The following is a 17495-nucleotide window of genomic DNA, read 5'->3' as shown; positions in this document are numbered from 1 at the left end:
TTGACGGAATGTTCAAATGAGCCAAGACTGTTCAAACTCCAACTGTCAAAATTCAAATTTTGACAGTTGGAGAGGCTCATCAGACTCCATTAGCTGCAATTCTATGTACTATTTCTAAACCATTGAGACTCATTTAAACTTCCATTCTATCTAATATTTCTAATCCATCTATATATGTATCTTTCTATCTATCTCTTTCTATATATATCTTTCTATCTGAATCTATCTATCTATCTATCTATCTATCTGACTATTTCTATCTTTCTATCTAAATCTATTTAACTATCTTTCTATCTATCTTTCTATCTAAATCTATCTATCTAAATCTATCTATCTTTCTATCAAACTAAATCTTTCTATCTAAATCTATCTATCTATCTATCTATCTATATCTTTCTATCTATATCCTTTTCTGTCTATCTAAATCTATCTATCTATCTATCAAACTATATCTATCTTTCTTTCTATCTATCTATCTGACTATTTCTATCTTTCTATCTAAATCTATCTATCTATATCTTTCTATCTATATCTGTTTCTGTCTATCTAAATCTATCTATCTATCTATCAAACTATATCTATCTTTCTTTCTATCTATCTATCTATCTATCTATCTGACTATTTCTATCTTTCTATCTAAATCTATCTATCTATATCTTTCTATCATTCTATGTACTATTACTAAGCCATTTAAACTAATTTAAACTCTCTCTCTCTCTCTCTCTCTCTCTCTCTCTCTCTCTATCTATCTATCTATCTATCAATTCTCATCTCTCTCTTCTCATCTATCTATCTAGCTATCAAACTAAATCTATCTATCATTTATCTATCTAAATCTATCAAACTAAATCTATCTATCAATCTATCTATCTATCTCTCTTCTCATCTATCTATCTATCTATCTATCTATCTATCTATCTATCACTTCTCATCTATCTATCTATCTATCACTTCTCATCTATCTATCTATCTATCTATCACTTCTTATCTATCTATCTATCTATCTATCTATCTATCTATCTATCACTTCTCATCCATCTATCTATCTATCTATCTATCTATCTATCTATCTATCTATCTATCTATCTATCTATCTCTCTTCTCATCTATCTATCTATCTATCTATCTATCTATCTATCTATCTATCTATCACTTCTCATCTATCTATCTATCTATCTATCTATCACTTCTCATCTATCTATCTATCTATCTATCACTTCTTATCTATCTATCTATCTATCTATCTATCTATCTATCTATCTATCACTTCTCATCCATCTATCTATCTATCTATCTATCTATCTATCTATCACTTCTCATCTATCTCTCTTCTCATCTACCACTTCTCATCTATCTGTCTATCTATCTATCTATCTATCTGTCTATCTGTCTGTCTGTCTGTCTCAAAACTACTAAACTAAAACTTTAAACTTTATAAACTACTTTAAACTTTCTGGACCAACTTTTTCAAGCCAACTTAAAGTTTGTCTCGACGAACTTTTTTATCTAGTTAAGTTGGCTTGAAAAAGCCAACTTATTGTAATGCTATTTAAACTTATTAAGTTGGCTTGAAAAAGCCAACTTATTGTAATGCTATTTAAACTTATTATTATTCTTCTTCTTCTTCTTCTTACCCTAAAACCGTTGAATGCTACTCCTCCTAGAGCTTTAACTCTACATACTTCAAACTCGGACTAGACCTTCAGACTGTTCTGAAGTTAGTTGCTATATCTTTTTAGACTGATCGGACTTACGGTTTTCCTAAAAATGACGATCAAAACTTGGAAAAATCCCATTGACTTTCATTGAACTGTCTTGGCTGATCTGAACATTCCGTGAAACTCCAACTGTCAAAATTCAAATTTAAACACACTGAAGCCCATTAGACTCAATGAAGCTGCCATTCTATGTACTATTACTGCCATTTAAACTCATTCAAACTCATCTATCTATCTATCTATATCTAAATCTATCTATCTCTTTCTATCTATCTATCTATCTATCTATCTATCTATCTGTCAAGCTAAATCTGTCTATCTATCTATCTATCTATCAAACAAAATCCATCTATCATTTATCTATCTAAATCTATCTATCTATCAAACTATATCTATCTATCTAGCAACTCTCATAGCAACCACCCAGGACAACCTAGCAACCACATAGCAACCACCGAGAACACCATGGCAACCACCTAGCAACCACACAAATCACCTTGGCAACATCCTAGCAACCAGCCCGGGTACCCTAGCAACCGCATAGCAACACCTTAGCAACCAGCCCGGGTACCCTAGCAACCGCATAGCAACACCTTAGCAACCACCCCGAGTACCCTAGCAACCGCATAGCAACACCTTAGCAACCACCCCAAGTACCCTAGCAACTGCATAGCAACACCTTAGCAACCACCCCGAGTACCCTAGCAACCGCATAGCAACACCTTAGCAACCACCTAGAGTACCCTAGCAACCGCATAGCAACAACCTAGCAACCACCCCGAGTACCTTAGCAACACCTTAGCAACCACCCCGAGCACCCTAGCAACCGCATAGCAACCACCCCAAGTACCCTAGCAACCGCATAGCAACACCTTAGCAACCACCCCGAGTACCCTAGCAACCGCATAGCAACACCTTAGCAACCACCTAGAGTACCCTAGCAACCGCATAGCAACACCTTAGCAACCACCCCGAGTACCTTAGCAACCGCATAGTAACACCTTAGCAACCACCCGATTACCCTAGCAACCGCATAGCAACACCTTAGCAACCACCCCCGAGTACCCTAGCAACAGCATAGCAACACCTTAGCAACCACCCCGAGTACCCTAGCAACCGCATAGCAACCACCCCGAGTACCCTAGCAACCGCATAGCAACACCTTAGCAACCACCCCGAGTACCCTAGCAACCACATAACACCCTAGCAACCACCTTGATTATCCTGACTCTATCTATCTATCTATCTATCTATCTATCTATCTATCTCAAAACTACTAAACTAAAACAAAACTTTCGAACTGAAAACTTTCAAACTTTAAACTTTATAAACTACTTTAAACTTTCTGGACCGACTTTTTCAAGCCAACTTAAAGTTTGTCTCGACGAACTTTTTTATCTAGTTATTATTCTTCTTCTTCTTCTTCTTACCCTAAAACCGTTGAATGCTACTCCTCCTAGAGCTTTAACTCTACATACTTCAAACTCGGACTAGACCTTCAGACTGTTCTGAAGTTAGTTGCTATATCTTTTTAGACTGATCGGACTTACGGTTTTCCTAAAAATGACGATCAAAACTTGGAAAAATCCCATTGACTTTCATTGAACTGTCTTGGCTGATCTGAACATTCCGTGAAACTCCAACTGTCAAAATTCAAATTTAAACACACTGAAGCCCATTAGACTCAATGAAGCTGCCATTCTATGTACTATTACTGCCATTTAAACTCATTCAAACTCATATCTATCTATCTATCTATCTATCTATCTATCTATCTATCTATCTATCTCTTTCTATCTATATCTATCTATCTATCTATCTATCTATCTATCTATCAAACTAAATATCTTTCTATATAAATCTAACTATCTTTCTATCTAAATCTAACTATCTTTCTGTCTATATCTATCTATCTATCTATCTATTTATCTATCTTTCTATCTCATAGCAACCACCCAGAACAACCTAGCAACCGCATAGCAACCACCCAGAACACCATGGCAACCACACAAATCACTCTGGCAACATCCTAGTATCTAGCCCAAGTACCTTAGCAACCACATAGGACCACCCTAGCAAGGACCCAGGATACCTTAGCAACCACATAGCAACATCTTAGCAACCACCCCGAGCACCCTAGCAACCGCATAGCAACCACCCCGAGTACCCTAGCAACCATATAGCAACACCTTAGCAACCACCCCGAGCACCCTAGCAACCGCATAGCAACCACCCCGAGTACCCTAGCAACCGTATAGCAACACCTTAGCAACCACCCAGAGTACCCTAGCAACCGCATAGCAACACCTTAGCAACCACCCCGAGTACCCTAGCAACCACATAGCAACCAGCTAGAGTACCCTAGCAACCGCATAGCAACAACCTATCAACCACCCCGAGTACCTTAGCAACCGCATAGCAACACCTTAGCAACCACCCGAGCACCCTAGCAACCGCATAGCAACCACCCCGAGTACCCTAGCAACCGCATAGCAACACCTTAGCAACCACCCAAGTACCCTAGCAACCGCATAGTAACACCCTAACAACCACCCCGAGTACCCTAGCAACCGCATAGAAACAACCTAGCAACCACCCTGAGTACCTTAGCAACCGCATAGCAACACCTTAGCAACCACCCCGAGCACCCTAGCAATCGCATAACACCCTAGCAACCGCCTTGATTACCCTGACTCTATCTCTGTTCTCATCTATCACTTCTCATCTATCTATCTATCTATCTATCTATCTATCTCAAAACTACTAAACTAAAATAAACTTTCAAACTGAAAACTTTCAAACTTTAAACTTTATAAACTACTTTAAACTTTCTGGACCAACTTTTTCAAGCCAACTTAAAGTTTGTCTCGACGAACTTTTTTATCTAGTTATTATTCTTCTTCTTCTTCTTCTTACCCTAAAACCGTTGAATGCTACTCCTCCTAGAGCTTTAACTCTACATACTTCAAACTCGGACTAGACCTTCAGACTGTTCTGAAGTTAGTTGCTATATCTTTTTAGACTGATCGGACTTACGGTTTTCCTAAAAATGACGATCAAAACTTGGAAAAATCCCATTGACTTTCATTGAACTGTCTTGGCTGATCTGAACATTCCGTGAAACTCCAACTGTCAAAATTCAAATTTAAACACACAGAAGCCCATTAGACTCAATGAAGCTGCCATTCTATGTACTATTACTGCCATTTAAACTCATTAAAACTCATCTATCTATCTATCTCTTTCTATCTATCTATCTATCTATCTATCTATCAAACAAAATCCATCTATCATTTATCTATCTAAATCTATCTATCTATCAAACTATATCTATCTATCTATCTATCTAGCAACTCTCATAGCAACCACCCAGGACAACCTAGCAACCACATAGCAACCACCGAGAACACCATGGCAACCACCTAGCAACCACACAAATCACCTTGGCAACATCCTAGCAACCAGCCCGGGTACCCTAGCAACCGCATAGCAACACCTTAGCAACCACCCCGAGTACCTTAGCAACCGCATAGCAACACCTTAGCAACCGCCCGAGTACCCTAGCAACCGCATAGCAACACCTTAGCAACCACCCCGAGTACCCTAGCAACCGTATAGCAACCACCCCGAGTACCCTAGCAACCGCATAGCAACACCTTAGCAACCACCCCGAGTACCCTTGCAACCGCATAGCAACCACCCCGGGTACCCGAGCAACCGCATAGCAACCACCCCGGGTACCCGAGCAACCGCATAGCAACACCTTAGCAACCACCCCAGTACCCTAGCAACCGCATAGCAACACCTTAGCAACCACCCGAGTACCCTAGCAACCGCATAGCAACACCTTAGCAACCACCCCGAGTGCCCTAGCAACCGCATAGCAACACCTTAGCAACCACCCCGAGTACCTTAGCAACCGCATAGCAACACCCTAGCAACCACCCCGAGTACCTTAGCAACTGCATAGCGACACCCTAGCAACCACCCAGAATACCTTAGCAACCGCAAAGCGACACCCTAGCAACCACCCAGAATACCTTAGCAACCGCATAGCGACACCTTAGCAACCACCCTGAGTACCTTAGCAACTGCATAGCAACACCTTAGCAACCACCTAGAGTACCCTAGCAACCGCATAGCAACAACCTAGCAACCACCCTGAGTACCTTAGCAACTGCATACCAACACCTTAGCAACCACCCCGAGTACCCTAGCAACCGCATAGCAACACCTTAGCAACCACCCCGAGTACCCTAGCAACCGCATAGCAACACCTTAGCAACCACCCCGAGTACCCTAGCAACCGCACAGCAACACCTTAGCAACCACCTAGAGTACCCTAGCAACCACATAGCAACAACCTAGCAACCACCCTGAGTACCTTAGCAACCGCATAGCAACACCTTAGCAACCACCCCGAGCACCCTAGCAACCGCATAACACCCTAGCAACCTATCTATCTATCTCAAAACTACTAAACTAAACCAAACTTTCAAACTTTAAACTTTATAAACTACTTTAAACTTTCTGGACCGACTTTTTCAAGCCAACTTAAAGTTTGTCTCGACGAACTTTTTTATCTAGTTCTTCTTCTTCTTCTTCTTACCCTAAAACCGTTGAATGCTACTCCTCCTAGAGCTTTAACTCTACATACTCCAAACTCGGACTAGACATTCAGACTGTTCTGAAGTTAGTTGCTATATCTTTTCAGACTGATCGGACTTACGGTTTTCCTAAAAATGGCACTCAAAACTTGGAAAAACTCCCATTGACTTACATTGAAAATCTGAACATTCCGTGAAACTCCAACTGTCAAAATTCAAATCTAAACACACTGAAGCCCATTAGACTCAATGAAGCTGCCATTCTATGTACTATTACTGCCATTTAAACTCATTTAAACTCTCTCTCTCTCTCTCTATCTATCTATCTATCTATCTATCTATCTATCTATGACTTCTCATCTATCTCTCTTCTCATCCATCACTTCTCATCCATCTATCTATCTATCTATCTATCTATCTATCTATGACTTCTCATCTATCTCTCTTCTCATCCATCACTTCTCATCCATCACTTCTCATCCATCTATCTATCTATCTATCTATCTATCTATCTATGACTTCTCATCTATCTCTCTTCTCATCCATCACTTTTCATCCATCTATCTATCTATCTATCTATCTATCTATGACTTCTCATCTCTCTCTTCTCATCCATCACTTCTCATCTATCTATCTATCTATCTATCTATCTATCTATCTATCTATCTATCTATCTATCTATCTATCTATCACTTCTCATCTATCTATCTATCTATCTATCTATCTATCTATCTATCCTCATTCAAACTCATAAACTCATTTATCTCTCTTCTCATCTATCACTTCTCATCCATCTATCTATCTATCTATCTATCTATCTATCTATCTATCACTTCTCATCTATCTCTCTTCTCATCTACCACTTCTCATCTATCTATCTATCTATCTATCTATCTATCTATCTATCTATCTATCTATCTATCTATCTATCTATCTATCTATCTATCTATCTATCACTTCTCATCTATCTGTCTATCTATCTATCTATCTATCTGTCTATCTGTCTGTCTGTCTGTCTCAAAACTACTAAACTAAAACTTTAAACTTTATAAACTACTTTAAACTTTCTGGACCAACTTTTTCAAGCCAACTTAAAGTTTGTCTCGACGAACTTTTTTATCTAGTATTAATATTGAACCACTGTACTCACATGAACTGATTTAAATATGTTTATGGATCTTGAGAGAGGAAATGTCATTGCTCCCTATGTAGGCCTCACGGAGCCATCGGATTTAAACAAAAATATCTTAATTTGTGTTCCGGAGATCAACGAAGGTCTTACGGGTGTAAAACGGCACGAGGGTGAGTAATTAATGACAGAATTTTCATTTTTGGGTGAACTAACCCTTTAATCACATCACATTGCATGTATTTGCACCTATTTTTTTCCTGATATACATTTAAACTTATTTATAAATAAACAAAAACGAATAACACATTTTGGAATTTACGAAGAACTACCATGGTTTTTGTGTACAAGTTGTCCTAAATTTTATCCTAAATTTGAAAAAAAATGCTAACATAAATAACTGACTAATTTAATCTTAAAAGCATTCATATGCAGGTTTTACACACTAATATGTTCTTAGGCATGGTTATCCTTAAAGAATATAAGTTTTGGCAAATGTGATCAGTGTGAGCAAGTCTCAGCAATGACAATAAAGGGTTGGAGTTCCAGAAAGAAAGAAAAAAAAAACTTTGGATGATATCAATGTGAGGGGCACAATGGAGGACAAACAGAAATGAACTGTGCACTGTTGGAAGGAAGCTGGCAGTATTTGTGAGTATATATATATGACAAAATGAAGCAAGCAGATCCTCATATCACCATGAAAAGTCATGACCTTATAAGTGATAGTTTGAAAAACAGGCAGAGAACAGGCTGTCAACAGTAATACCTTCACATTTACAGACCACATGACTTTGGCATTTGCATGGAAAAACATGAAATTGAGTCATTTAAGCTGAATCCATTCACTCAGTTTGTTTTCAATGGTACCATATTTTCCCATGATCCTCTGCTTTGTGGTTTTGAGAGGCAGATGGGATAGTGTTTCCAGGAAATGAAAAGGTGCAGGAGAGAGGTGCATGATGGGGGATTACTCAAGTTTACAATCACATAATGCCATGATGACTTTAACATCTGAGAGTATGTTTAATGTGTTTAAATCCCTCTGTGAAAACCGGTTGACTTGAAAAAAATGTCAAAAGGTCTAGATTAACATGCAGCAATCTACTGGCGGCCTGTACTTACAAAATCAATCTTATGTACGTTTCATACTTTTGGTAAGCAAGTGAACGTGTATGAACGTGTGTGTTTGTGTCAGCGGGTTGCCATCAGCGTTGGTCTCTTCACGTAAATCAACTCCTGCCATGAATCAACAATGTGATTTTGTCTGACATGTAATCACTGTATTGTAATTAAAAAGAAATTACACCCTATGATACAGCAATATGCTTCAAATAATATCTATTATCCACAGACCACAGAGGGAAAAAAAACAACTGCATACTAATTATGCTGCAATTATGAAATACAACAATGCCTCGGTAAGTTTGCCATGACGATCCCCCCTCCCGGCCTCAGGTGGAGTCAGATAGCTATTACTTCAAACAGACCTTCATTAAAACACTCATTTTTCCAATTCATTTACTGTTTATTGTGCGTAATTAACACTTGCTGTGGGATGGTGCGGTTATCTTCCTGACAGCATTGTAATGTTTAGAAAGAAACTTCTTAATGTCATTATACTAGGTGTACAACATTTAGCAAACTGATTAAGAGTAAGCAGAGGCTGTTTAGAAAAGCAACCTACAGCACACTTAATACAGTCTTTACACCTAGTATTAACTTTTGGGCTGGGTAAAACTATAGATCTAATTAAAAAATTGACATTTGAATGTCATTCTCTAATGCTGAATGTACCGAATAAACCAAGAAGTGAAGTGACTTAGCGGTGATGAATTGTCTTGTGGGCTCCAAACCTACAGCCTTCCGGTTTCCAGCCTAAATGTTTGTCCACAATGCCACACCACCCTCTATCTGACCTAACATAATGTGGCGGAACATTTGTGAGTGATTCATGCGGCTGTGAATGGAAGCTAAAAGACTTGTCTTGGGAGTTTCTGTTTGTCACATTTGACAGAACGTTTGTTGCAAGGTTAGGTATCTTGAGCACTTTCTGTTTAGTGGCCCCATTATGTCTTTCTCTCTCCACCTGTGAGAATAAAGGAAAACAGAGAGAAAGAAATAGGAAAGTGAGTGTGTGGAGAACAACAAGAGACTAGCTGAGCCCACAACGACAGTTTCTTTAAATATTAGCAAGCTGTTAAAGTCATCTGTGTATCTGTGTGAATGAGGTTTGCTAGACGCTAAGTGACTATTAAAATGTTTCTGGTTGACCCCTACATACTTTAGGTTATATTTTCCACATAAAATGATGAGCTTAGGGCTGTTGGAGCCAAAATGGCTGCTTGTTTGTGGCTAGTGGTTTGAATTAAAACCTGAAGAAACTGATAGGGGAAACATATGGTTGTTGCAGATGTCACATCCTGTTTGTCTAAAACAGAGAAAAGTTTATTTTGTTTAACATGCAGCGTTGTGCAAAATTCAGAATGGAAGAATTTGAACTTAATTGGCCACACATACAATAAGTTCTGGGAAATGCAGTGTTCTTTAATCCAAATCCACAACTGTTAATTTATTAAAACGATGGGTGTCTGTCTGTCTATTAGGGCTGCCCCCTAATAGTCGACTAATCGTTAGTCACTAGAAGAGGCTTGAGATGGTCCTCGCTGCAGAACACAAGATCTAGGGGGGCGAGGTTGGATCCAGATCCAACTCCTCCCACTTTACATATCCCTAAACCTACCCGTCTCCACCCCCTGTTCCCTAAACCCACAGTACCTGTCTCCACCCCCTGGATCTGGATCCTGGATCTCGTGTTCTGCAGTGAGGAGCTACTGAGAGGCTTAAGGCTGATTTATACTTCTGCGTCGAGTGTACGGCGTAGCTACGGCGTAGGCTGTTTGTACCACGCGTAGACTACGACGTAGCCTGACGTGCACCTCTACAAAAATGTAACAACGCGTCAATTCTACGCGAAACACAAGCGCTGTGATTGGTCTGCTAGAACCCCTCCCTCGGGTCAAAAAACTGGCGCGGAGCAATAGGAGAAGAGCGAGCATTTTCAACTTTCACAGGAATGAAAAACGCTCTGTTTCAGCGGACACATGCAGTCATACTGCAACAAAAGTCGTTACCTATTTGCCGCTTCTCTGCCGGTTCTATTTGTAAGCTTCTCTGACAACGTACATGACAAGCTGCTGCTTCTTCGGCTTTTGCCTTGATACTCAACAGGACACTGCCTACTAGTGGTCTGCATGCACATCGACGACGTGGACAACGACGCAGAAGTATAAATGAAAACAGACACATAGCCTACGGCGCAGAGGCTCCGGCGTAGGTCCGACGCAGAAGTATAAATCAGCCTTAAGTCGACCAAAATTGTATTTGAAAAAAACAAAAAACTTGTGGCGAAGTCACACAGTCCGTGAGGGACAAATGGTTAAAGGCATCCATCCATCAATCCATCCATCCATCTCAAATAAAATTTACAATGTTTAATCAAGTTCTGAATCATTTAGAACATTTAAATAAACTAAAGAATAACGTTGGGTTTAATTAATACTTAAAGTTAACATCTTTTTTAAATTTATAGTTGATCTGTCTGTCTGTCTGGAATTTCAGTTCATTTTAATTTCTTTGCAATTCTGAATTCTGTTTGTTACCTCTATTATCAAAATCCTATTCAAAATAGCATTTGAATTTAAATAGCATTCTCAATATAATTCTCAATGGTGCGCGCACAGACACACACACGCATATATATATATATATATATATATATATATATATATATATATATATTAGGGCTGAGAATTTAACGTGTTAATTAGATTAATTAATTATGAAAAAAATAATGTGTCCCACCCCTAGACCTACGTAGGTCAAAACAACACAAAGCGATTTATGTTTCTGCCGTTTGTTGCGCAAACTCAATAACAGAGCATGTCGTGCACATATAACGTAATATATATATATATATATATATATATATATATATATATATATATCATAGTGATTATGTACCAAACAGTACCATGGTAATGTTTCCATGTACCATGTACCATGATTGTAACCGTTAGCATGGTAATGTATTACCATCTGATACTATGGCGCCACCACAGTACTTTTTGTAAGGGTATAAAGACTTATGAACTTACTTGTGAATATGCTAACTCCTTTAAATACAAAGTAGCTGAGAGGATTTAGTCACCACATTCTAATTTTATCATGGATGATGCTTCTCTGACAGAGGTTTTGATTCCTCGAGACCTTAAACCGCCCCAAGGAAACTATCCCTGTTATATATCACCCATTACTAAGGGCCTTCACAACTGTGCACTCATTCATGTTCTCTCTCTCCCTCTCTCTCTGTTCCACTGCCGCAAGCATCCTTTTATCGACTGTGTAGGCACACTGCTGAGATAAAGCATTAAAAAAATATCCCACGCTGCCTTCAGTCGTGCCGTTTCTGGCAATCTGCATGAGTTTGAATGACCAATGACAGCCACTGGAAAGCTTCATATATCAAAGCAGGCACTCTTAGTCCTGATCCCTTGTGAAGTCATCCCTTCCTGTAAATCGTAAAAAAAAGACAACTATGTGCTTATTGTATGAGTATGTACAGGCATTGTGTGTATGACAACCATGTAATGTTTGATCAGAGACACTCATAATTCTTTCAGTCCGCTGATTTGTGTCATTGCTCAAAAATCACAGAAGAGAAGTGCCACTATCGTCATTTGTTTTGAGTCTCGAGCGCTCAAGTGTCAAAATTATTTATGAGTGCTGAGTTATTGCGCAAACGCTGGAAAATTGGACCACAATTGGGGATTCATCTCTTAAAAATCTCAGACAACTAGCTGGATTTAATTAGCGCCGTTACGACCCAACAGTCCCTGTCTCACGTCTCTCTGTGGATCAGTTTCAAATACTGAATTGTTTCATCCATATTTACTAAGTGACCGAGAGATAAGATTAGAGACAGCACAGAGAGAGAGTGAGGAGAAGGCCACAGTCTGATGTTGACAGAATACTATGTGTTTCTTCAATCAGTAGACTATTTCTAACTGAAAAGTCATGGAATTTCCCTCCCTCACTCCCTAACCTTTCACAAGCATGATTAAGATGTAGGCTGGGTCTCAAAACGCATACCTACTAGGACTGGGCATTGACACATTTCACAATTCAATTTGATTTTAATTCACAAGCTTGCAATTCGATTCGATTCCATTCAATATCAATTTATTGGGACCTATTAGGTTCATTGCATATCAACTAATGCTGTAAACTACAGGGAACCCCAGTTGTTACATCAAACATTAAAGGTTAAAATAAACAGATTTGTTGTCTTCTATTGACACACAGAACAGATGAAACACAGAATGAGCGATTACATGAGACACGATACGGATTTTGGTAAGTTGTACTGTCTCTTTCAACAAACCTTCTGATGTTCATTCATGTTTATTTCGTGCTATAACTAGTAGTAAAAAGGAAGAGATGATCTGTTCACGTGCGCTCTGCACTGCCTCTTAGCTTGTATTGGGGCAGTACAGCGATCTGTCACGACACATTAAAGAGCACCAAAACGGTATTTATTGTTTGAATTTCGGAAAAATTACAAAATTTAAAAAGCTGAGACTGTTTCATATCAGAAGTAGCAAAGCACAAAGCTTATTGTGATTTATTGGTCTGAGGTACAAAACAAATAGGCTAATATTTGGAACAAATTTATCTATCACTTCATAACATAACTAACAACAATACAATATTTGGCTCAGTGTTTGTTCCATGTGTTAGTGTGGTTAATTTATGCATTTTAAAATGCGGCATTTTGACAATTTCATGATGATAATAGTATATATCATGTTAAAAAAAAAAATGAAATAAAATAATAATATTATTAAAAGTATTATTATATACATATTATATTATTATATACATATATATTTGCATACTTCAAAAATCTCCCAAAAATAATGAACTATCTGGGTATTCAAATGTCTCAGACTATTTAGGATGGATAGTTTGTGGACTGGGACGCAGCCATAATGTGGGACTATAGTATTTATAAAACTGTGTGTGAAATCTGCTTGTCTCTGTGTGTGGCACATATTTACTCTCTGTAGTAATCACAGTTAATTACTCCTATTCTGTAGAAGTGTCAACCAGCCCCGCTGTCTCTGTTGGTATGCGGGAAAGACACATCATTACGGTCTGTCACACAACCACAAAACTAATGTATGTCACATATTTCAGTCATAGACTCTTTTAAACTCTCTGGTTGAGATGGTGTGTCAGGCAATCCTGTCTGCTTGGTCAATTGTCTGACTGACTAACAGGTTAGGAACACTGTGGTTTGTTTTTTTTGTGGTTTGTTCACTGGAGTCAAGGCATATATATGTATTCAGATTCTGTCTAAATGTCATACCAGATTTCCAGATTTGATGCCATTGATGCCAAAAGTGCATAACCAATCATGCAGTTTCTCACACAAATGTATCATAGGGTTTAAAATAGACTTCAAATATGAATGTTTAAATATGTATGCAATGCATGCATAAATACAAGTATGTGTATGTATTCATGTCTATGTGTTCAATCACAGCAGATGCCAACACTCTTGAAGACTTTGGATGGACATTTAAAACTGCCAAACATTATCCTTAGATTGTAATCATTACGATCACAAGCTGTAATCATTGCCTAAATAGCATGTTGAACTAAATACATGATTTTCACCAGCTATGGTCTTTATTATCTTATAGAGATGTAAATGATTGCTATGTGGACATTACTATTTGGCAGAGGGTGGGATCCCACTGATGAGTTTGGAGCCTCTCAAGGTTTTTCTCCAATACTTCACTATTTATTTATTTATTTATTGTGATTGTAATATTTAAACCATGCTTTTTTTTGTAAAGATGCTTTAAATAAATGTATTGTTAAAAGTGCTATACATATAAATGTGATATACAGTATGTCTTGGATGTGGGTATGAACATGATGAAAACTCACTGCCTGTTCTCTCTCTCTCTCTCTTTCTCTCCCTCTCTCACTCTCATCTGATCTCCTCCACTGGTTCTCAATCAAAACTGACACCCAAGAGTGCTCCAAAATAAATCACCTCATCTCACCCACACTCCAGTAATCCTTCCTCTAGTGTAGAACAGCGTGTGTAAGTGTGTGAGAGTGCTACTGTTTAAAAGAGGGGTTAACCATGAAACCGTGAGGTATGCTCAATGTCGTATTTTTGGACTGCCAAGCCTAATTAAATTGAAGTCAGTTGGGTTAAGGTCAGAACTGACATTCCATTACAAACCCCAAACCATTTAAACCAGTAGTTCCCAATTGGTTTTGTCTTTTTTGCCCAATTTTACATTGGACGATGCAACACAGTACCAAATCTATCAAACGCTGATGATGGTTATGATGATTATATTAGCATATCAATGATTGAACATGCTCAAGTATTTTAATATTTGGTGAAAACCAAGCAAAACTACATATAATTCTAAAGGGTTCATGAAAGCTGTTCTTTTGTTGACATGTGTAACCAAATGAGTGTTGCCTAGATGATACTTGCTACTTGCTACGAGAGTAACATGCACACTTTTTACTCAGAGAGTGAGTGTATAAATACACTAGTATGTGGGTGAGTGTTTCTTCACTCACAGGTGTGACAGAGATGACAATGAATGGCACTAACATCCTTTTCTGGCAGTCACCTGGTTCCCTCCAGAAATAACCTCACCCAGTGTAACTAGCACAGATCACAGTGTGCTTCAGTTTAAGGGCTTTGACTATGTACGAGTTTGTATGTTCCACATGATAAGCTGAGTAGAAGCTTTGAGGATGTCACATGGACATCTGAATGATTTGCCTATATGTATATTCCCCTATGACAAAATATAAATCGAAATAAAGATTATGTCTTGCATCTCATCCATTAGCACAGATTTAATCTAGATTGAAGCAGACCCTCAAAGCAGGGGAGAAAGCAACCTCATGTCGCTAAATGTTATTGTTATTCCAACGATAACACGGTGTACTAAGCACATCTGTTGTAAATCACTCATTAGAGCACAACAACACCATCCTTATTCCATCTCACTTTGGCATTTATTATTCCAAACCAGAGGCTTTCATCATGAATGCACAGTAATGTGTGTATCATTCGGTCACAATATATCTGTGACTAACACATGAGGAGCGCATGCATCTCTGCAGACATGAGTAAACATCTATTGAATTCATAAATGTTCCAGCAGGTCACTGGGATTTTAAAGAAACCCTCCACTTACCACTTCTAAGGTAGCTGCCTACAGAAGATTGGAGGTGTGTGCTGCTGATAGCTATCCCGGCAAAAAGAAAAATTGCTTACATCCTTCTTTAACTCACCCAAGCTGTGCACTGATACTAGCCGCCTCTGAACTTTTCATTTTTGCCTGTTTGAATACACAGCACAGGACCAGGAAAACTATTATACCATCAAAGGAAAAGATTTTTACTTATTTTAAGGAAACATTATTCAGATTGAAATCTAATAAGAAATGGATCGGGGTAAATTGGATACACAGAGAGATTCAAGAGAGATGCATCCTCTCTATACACATTTCAGCCAAAAATGACAATTCTGTCATTATGTACTCACCCTCATGTCATTCCAAACCTGTACAACTGACTTTCTTCTACACGACACAAAAGAAGAATCTGAAGAATGTTTCAACTGTTTTTGTAAATCAATTAATCAGTGAAATCAATCCGCACTAGACCCCAATGACTTTAACTGTATGAAGAAAAAAAAAAAAATCTAAACATCTATTGTGTTTCATAGAAGTCAGTCATATCTTCTAGGAATGACATGAGGCTGAGTAAATGATAACAATTTTTATTTTTGGTTTAAACTATCCACTGTGTGCAACTTAAGATAAAATATCTGACTAATATCTAGCAAAAGCACTTAAAAAAGTCAATAACCATGCTGATAAAGGAGCTTTTAGAAGTAGAAGTACAAAAAAAACTACATGGAAAAGCTTTTATTCCTGTTATTTATAGTCTCAGATTATATACATATCCAATCAGATCTTAAGAAGGTTTCAAGAAGAAAATAAATAAATAAAAATCTCCTGCTAGGTAAGCTGTTGATTAAGCATAATAGCAATGGGCTAATCTTTATCCACTGTGATCGTTACACACAGACCTGAATCCAACCCGTTTAATTGCAGGTTTAAAACACTTTAAGTGTTTACAAAAAGAAAGCCACTTAATCTCCGTGAGTGAGTGAAAAATCAAGTGTCAATTATTATCGAATGAAACAAATATATCGCAGACCTTTGTGGTTCTACATAATTTAGGGCACCAGGTGCGAGATGGAGCGAACTGAATGGAAACGGTTCAGTGTCTCGTTTGTTTTGCTCTTTGAATGTGCCTGTTAAATTAACCCACATTAATTGTATGCATTGTCAATCAGTAGTCCTGAAACAGGAAAAATCCGCTTTGATCTGCTCTAAACTGATAAGCGCACCAAAATCAAGTAAGTTGTCTTTGAACTTCCCCAATTCAATTAAGAACATCCAGCCATCATCATCATTATCAGACAGAAAGAAATTAATGAATTAATCAAGCTTGGAGGACACACACACATACACACCTGTCTATCATCTGGTGTGGCAGCGGGGTCTGTCTTGACTTGCCGGTGGGTGGTCAGGTGACCTTTTCCCAGACAGGTGAAGCAGCTTCAATCTGGATGGAATCAGGGGTATTTCTTCCAGCAAACACCAGGGTTTCTGGATAGATGGCGCTTTTAAGAGAAAGGTAAGACAGGGGTAAGCAGTATCTCAGACCTCTCTTGAACTTCTTTATCTTTATTGGCTGTCTATGATGAATAATAAACAGACTCATGTTTAATTCAGACCAAAGATATTTTGGCAAATCTCCTGTGGGACTGTGAGGTATCCAGCATTGAGCAGAACCACATGGAGACAGGAGTAATGACACACAGTGTTTGGAAATGACAGGAGGGTTCTGGAATGTTGGAAT

The 17495-nt window shown here is 38.3% G+C and overlaps 1 long non-coding RNA gene across 2 annotated transcripts in view; it reads right to left on the bottom strand.

The window, feature by feature from the left end:
* Positions 1-17495, bottom strand: part of LOC127519077 (uncharacterized) — a 304028-nt gene that overhangs the window by 250654 nt on the left and 35879 nt on the right. For both annotated transcript variants that reach the window (XR_007931718.1, XR_007931719.1), the window contains exon 3: positions 17107-17256. This is a non-coding gene — a long non-coding RNA (uncharacterized LOC127519077). The remainder of the gene's footprint in view (positions 1-17106; positions 17257-17495) is intronic.

The sequence above is a fragment of the Ctenopharyngodon idella genome, chromosome 9 (genome assembly GCF_019924925.1).
Source record: "Ctenopharyngodon idella isolate HZGC_01 chromosome 9, HZGC01, whole genome shotgun sequence".
NCBI classification, from domain to species: Eukaryota; Metazoa; Chordata; class Actinopteri; order Cypriniformes; family Xenocyprididae; genus Ctenopharyngodon; species Ctenopharyngodon idella.
Note: the sequence above shows the minus strand (reverse complement) of the source record. Positions and strands in the feature narration are given on the sequence as shown.